Genomic DNA, 6,483 nt, shown 5'->3' on the forward strand with positions numbered 1-6,483 from the left:
AGTACATATATCTAATAATACGCATTTTGAATCCCGCACTAAAAACGTTACAAGAAAAACTCAATGGGACAAAACCTTGTGAAGAAAAAAAGAGTATATCGCATATTGACTCCCCCCCTAATGAGAACATCAATCCAAACACTTGAATCTTCGCATTCAAAGCTGGTGCACCGTCTTCTCAAAAGTTGTAGTTGGTAGAGACTTGGTGAATAAATCAGCCATATTATTACTTGAACAAATCTGTTGCACATTGATATCACCATTCTTGGTAGCTCATGTGTAGAAAAACGTTGACAAAATGTGTTTCGTTCTATCTCTTTTAGTGAATCTTCCCTTCGAGACCTAAGAATTCTGTAAATTCCTCACTTCAACTTCTTTAAGCAATTAATCTATTGTCTTTTTGAAAACTCTTAAAGAGTTCCAATTCAAGTTATCAACTTGCATAACAATACAAAAGATTCTTGATTGATTTAATCTATATGAGGATTATAAATAAGTTTTTCAAGAATTTGTATATGCTTCATACATTTTGAATCCTTCATATTTTTTCATATAAATTTTATCAAGTGACAACATCCAATATTAAAGGCATGACATCTTCTAGTGTCTAGATTGCAAGTCAAATAAGTTTTACGTTTATCAAAATGCATCATTCCACTTGATAAATATTTTTACGCCACCATGCTTTAATAGACCATAGAATTTAGATCCTCATATTCTTTTACAATATTGCGCTCTCTTGTATCAAAGATATTGTTGATAATATATCATTTGTATCGATTCGCAATGCAACATAACTTATTGAGATCTCATCACTTCATTATTTTCAGGTACCTACCCCTCTCATGAGGTTTCATGAATTGTTATGTTGTAGCCTCTTCAAGAGCGTATTGCCTCCTTGTTATGATCATTTTGATAATTTTCTCATCCCCCTTTTCAAGGAGCATTTTATTTAGAATCGATTGATCTATCATATTTCATGCATGTCGTAGACTATGTCCTTTAGGTACATTCAATAGGAGCATTTGCAACTCTTGGTTGCTTCTTATTTTCCCCTTATGTTAGAGAAATTAACATATATCCTAATCTATTTTGGAGAATTCATCTTTGTGCATCATGGTATATTCATTAATCATATACCACACATTAAAAATATTTGGTCCCTAAACCTGAATCAATTAAGAGAAAAATTGATCATAATTTTTAGTCTGATGCATACAAGTACCGTTGTATGCAATATATCATATTTCAGACCAACACATGAAGTTTTGTTCTCATAAATAATGATTCAGTTATTTTTCCAATGCATTTAACGTCAAACTAGCTTAAATATTAATCAAGACTATCAAGATGAGTTGTCTTGATTACATCATCTGGAAATTGTGATCTTACTTGATTATTTTGCACAAGTAATTTTGCGAATGCCAAAATTATAGGTTGACAATAAACGCACATGTGATCATCTTATTAATGCATCTAATTCAATTAATCAGATGATGGGTGAGCATGCCCATATTCATATTTTATACTTCCCATAATTTAGGGATTCAATCCTAACTTTAGTTGATCTGATCAACTTATCACGAGAACAAACAATAATTCTTGAAGAACCTTTTACTCTTTCGGTCCAATAATACTTGTTCACTATTAACTTTGCATAATTCTTAAGAAACTATAAATAGAAGGGTAATTTTACCATATCACCCTTTGAATATAATAAATACAATGTCTTGAAAAATATAATAGGAAAATGACCATTAATCAATGATAAGGATAAATTAGGAACTAAGTTAAAATTATCTCTTCATTTCATAAATTAGACAAGTATTGTTGGACATCTATTTTTAGTATAATGAACAAGTAAAAATAGACAGAGTGGGTATTTCTTCAATATATGTCTAATAAGTAAATTCTAAGTTTACCATGACATGTGCATTTTGCTTTAGTAAATTTCTGGTTTACTATTATATGAAAATTTTTAGATTTATTATTCTGAGAGTAAATTCAGATTTATTTCTTCTCTATTATTCTACCTCTCCTGGAGGTGAGCCGTGAACACATCACGATACAAATGCACATCCGTATTGATAAGCTTTATTGAATACTATCACATTCACTTGAGGAAATGGATCTGTATTTGTAGCATTTACCAAAAAGTTCTCACTCTTCGTAAATGAAACACAATCATCTTAGCATATCAATTTATGACTGTTTAGTATCTCATACATGTTTAATGTGCACTATTCAATCACTTGTCTTCTTTCAGACATATTTTGCACTGCTACCATATTCACTTTAGGGAATGGAGCAAATCAAGTGGAACAAATTTCATGAATTTTCACCAAAATTACATTATTTTGCTTTAGTCATCATTTTATCATCAATATGGTGTATTGAGAATCAAACCCAACATCTTGTCCGTATAAAGCATGTCATGCCATAAATTGATGGGACTTGAGCCCAACATCTTCATCACAATGCATCAGTACTTGAACCTGATGTCTTGTATTTTTTGGTGCGACACGACTTGAATCCATCGTCTTACTCGCAATGAGGCTCGCCCTCAAACCTTCAAAACAATAACAATTTTAGGAGCTATGAAACACCCTAAAATTTTGTCACTTTTGATGATCATTAATATAAACGTACATTGTAATTATTCACAAAGTTGAGATTGTTGCTTCATTATAATCAATATTAGTAGATGTAGCTAAATAAAACATATACCTTTTGTACAAATAACTGAATCCACTTATATAACAAAGAGGCCTCTCCATATGCCGTTTGATTTTTGTTACTTCAATTCCACATGTTACATTCCGTATTTTTGCATTTTGGATTATTCGTAAGCTAACGATTATAAATTCAAGGACTTTTAATTTTGAATTTTAAAAGGACATGATTTGTTGTAGATGCCAAGTTATATGAATAATTTATGTGTAGTAAAATACATCTCAAGAAGGACCCTTAAGCCAAATCAAAATAGAAGCCATCAAATATGTTTTTCTTAAAGTCACGTTTCGGGTAAGCTGACTTCGGGAGGCCATAACCTCTTTATAATTTGAGAATTTGGGAAAACTCTAAACATGAAAGTTGTAGATAATTGAAATATCTTTCCAACCATAGGTCGTGGGACAAAATGTGATATCGGAGTAATAAGATATAGATGTTTTAAGTCTGACAGGCCAAACTAAATTGTGAATTCGGCCCAACCCAATTCTAATTCGGGTCAGGCCCAATACCCATGAAATTAATCTAATTTCTATGTCTTCCTTCATAGTTTAGACTAAGAAAATATCCAGAAAAAATTCCAGAGAGAGAGAGGGGGGAAGTTCTTGAGAGAAAAACCAAATCCGACCAAAATTCGAGTCCCGAAATCCGAAGCTCATGAAGAGAAAATTGTTGTACGTCGCGTTGGCTTCAATTTGAGCTAGAAATCAGCCAATAAGGAGAAGATTTTATGTGGTGCTGCAAATTTAAGGTAATATTAAAGTCTCTTTTTCATTGTTAACAAGTTTAGTTAGAGTTTTAACGGATTAGAACAGAGAAAATAGTGTTATAAACTAGTTTGGTGATTTGTTGAGAATTATGGGTTAAAGGGTTGTTTTAGGTAGATTAAATAGATGGAATTATCTTAGTGATGATGTATAATAATGGTTGATATTGTTTTGATGTTGTTGATGAGTTGTTGTTCTTGAATTTGGAGGAAAAAGGTGTATGAAGATTGTGAATGTTCAAACCCGTTTTTGGAATTGAGTAGCTGGTAGTAATTCTGGAATATCTCATTGTGTAGACCTTCGATTTTAGATATTAAACATGTTTTGGAAAGATAATACACGTACCTACAACTCTTATATTTATGACTTAGTCTATATCTGCTGTTATTATGTCGAAAACTGAGCATGAATCATAAGACAAATTCTGTCCAGATTCTGGATTGAAAAATCCTTCATGTATAGCTGTTCGTATTTTGATGATATCTCTTTGTAGAAAATGATTTTTGAGTTGATTTCTTTGGCATTGGAAACTTAAGACAGAGATCTAAATGTTTCATGAAGGTCATAAAGTCCAGTTTTGCCGTTTTCATTTTCAAAATTTAGATACAACATGAGGTACTTGACTTTCCGAATTTACTGCTTTGGTAACATGAGTCGGGTGGAAATATTCTAGGCTTATTGTCAATAATAAATCTTATTTTGTGTCAATATTTTGGATTGTTGATGTTGATTGATGATTATATGGCTGGTTTGAAAGTGGGAAAAGTGAGTGGTATAGGGGAGGTGCTGTCCAATTTTTTTTAGAAATAACCTACTAACGATAGACTACGTTTTATTCTTGTCCATAGCTTAACCATAGTGCTTAACGTTTTAATATAGGTTGAGACAATATTGGACAACATATACGTATAAACGCTAAAGGTATGTAAAGTTAGCATTTTCTTCTTTTGGCATGATCCATATGAAACGAACGAATGACGTATGCTTAAATTCCAAAGAAACTCTTATTCGTAGATATACTCGGATGGCTACCGTTCTTGATTTTCAAAATTTATATTGTTATGTCTTGACTCATGTGTATGATTCCAGCCATCCTAGTTGGTATAACTCATGTTGTGGTATAATTCATATTTTAGTATAATCCATAATTGGTGTGATTTATAATGACTATTGTCTTGGTTTTCAAATGATGGACTGTTTTGCTTATTCTATTAAGTCTCCGATAATGATCAAATTTCACAAGGTTGCTAATGATACCTTATTCGTGCATATTATTATGGTATTATTCACCGAGTCCTACGATAGGCCGGGTATGTTATCATGTATGGATTCCACTACATTATTCACCGAGTCCCTTACTAGAGGGCCGGGTACGTGATATGATAATATGATATTATGATGATATGACGATATGATTATGGCACCGAGTCCCATAATGGGTCGGGTACGATATCAGTGTACACTACTCTATTCACCGAGTCCCTTGCTAGAGGGCCGGGTATGGTATATATATACATATGACGATATATTGATATAATTGTGACACCGAGTCCCATAACGGGCCAAGTACGATATATGATGATGATATGCATGACTTCATTTTATAAGACACAGGTGCAGTGATTTATTGATTATGATACTTGACTCCTGAATCTTTATTTCAGATATGATCTCCTTTACGATATTTTATGCTTTATATACTCGGTACATATTTCGTACTGACCCCCTTCTTCGGGGGGCTGCGTTTCGTGCCTGCAGGTACAGATACTCATTTTGGAGAGCCGCCACCTTAGGATTCTACTCAACGGGTTGAAGTGCTCCATTGTCTCGGAGCCTAAACTTTTGGTACTAATCCTTATAATGTATATATTTATGTATTTAGGGGTACGGCGGGGCCCTGTCCCGTCATATGCTATTGTTAATCCTCTTAGAGGTCTGTAGACACATGAGTGGGTTGTATGTAGATGTTGTCTTGTGTACTAGTATGGCTTATGTTTTTGGACGTTTACATTCGGAGTGGAAGCCTTGTCGGCTTACATATTCTGTTATCTTATTTTTGATAATTAAGACTCCCCAATAAATAGTTGATTTTGGTATATATATAAGTGACCGTTTGAGACGACGTGCTACCCATAGAAATTCTATATTGTGTTTAATTGTCGATTGACAATAGATAATATGTGTGTATACGAGTGTCCAATTCGGACACTATTCACGGCCCACGGGGCTAGGTCGTGACACCACATCCATCAGAAAAGATGTACATGAGAGAAATGATGACAACTCTTTTTCTATTGCCCATCCAGAACCTTGTCATCGTATTTCTATCAAATTTGTCTATCATATGTGTAGATCCCGTAAGTCAAAAAGTCGGAACCAAGGAAAAAAATTTCAAATCTTGAACTGAACCCAAGTTTACAACTGTCTCTATGAGTCGTAGGAGTTTACACAATCCGTAGAAATGAGTAGTGGAGGGAGTCGTTATTGGTAGTCATGACCAACCTAAAAAGGAGGTCTTATGACTCATGTTGACGATCCATTTTGTTACACCTACTTTTGTACCTTGGAACGCGTTCTTAAGTCTCTTAAAAGGCTCTTAAGTTCCTTGGAAGGATCGTAAGCCTCTTAAGTTTCTTAAGGTTTCCTAAAGTTTCTTAAAGCTTCTTAAGACTTCTTAAGAACTATTAATCTTCTTAAGAGTTACTATGTAAGCCGGGTAATCTATAACGCTATCAAATCTCTAAGGAAAGGAGAATGTGATACCCCATAGTGGAAAAGATTGAAAATAGAGTTATAAGAATCCGAAAGAAGTTGGAGACCGAATAATGAGTCGTAGGACTTGAGTTATTTACGTAAGCTACCAACTTGGAAATCTTACATACTTAAACTACTTGAGTACATACCAAGCTTACGTAGCAAGAGTTACATAGGTTCGTAAAAAAAGACGAGATTATGAATCCACGAGGGAAAAAAGAAAGTGACACGT

At 33.6% G+C, this 6,483-nt stretch overlaps 1 long non-coding RNA gene across 1 annotated transcript; it reads left to right on the forward strand.

Annotated features, from left to right (window-relative positions):
* Positions 1–3,453: 3,453 nt before the first annotated feature.
* LOC129890385 (uncharacterized) lies at positions 3,454–5,516 on the forward strand. The gene is made up of 3 exons (XR_008767014.1): positions 3,454–3,481; positions 4,377–4,418; positions 5,256–5,516. It is a non-coding gene; the product is annotated as an uncharacterized LOC129890385 (long non-coding RNA).
* Positions 5,517–6,483: the final 967 nt, after the last annotated feature.

Source organism: Solanum dulcamara, chromosome 5, assembly GCF_947179165.1.
Source record: "Solanum dulcamara chromosome 5, daSolDulc1.2, whole genome shotgun sequence".
Classification (NCBI taxonomy): domain Eukaryota; kingdom Viridiplantae; phylum Streptophyta; class Magnoliopsida; order Solanales; family Solanaceae; genus Solanum; species Solanum dulcamara.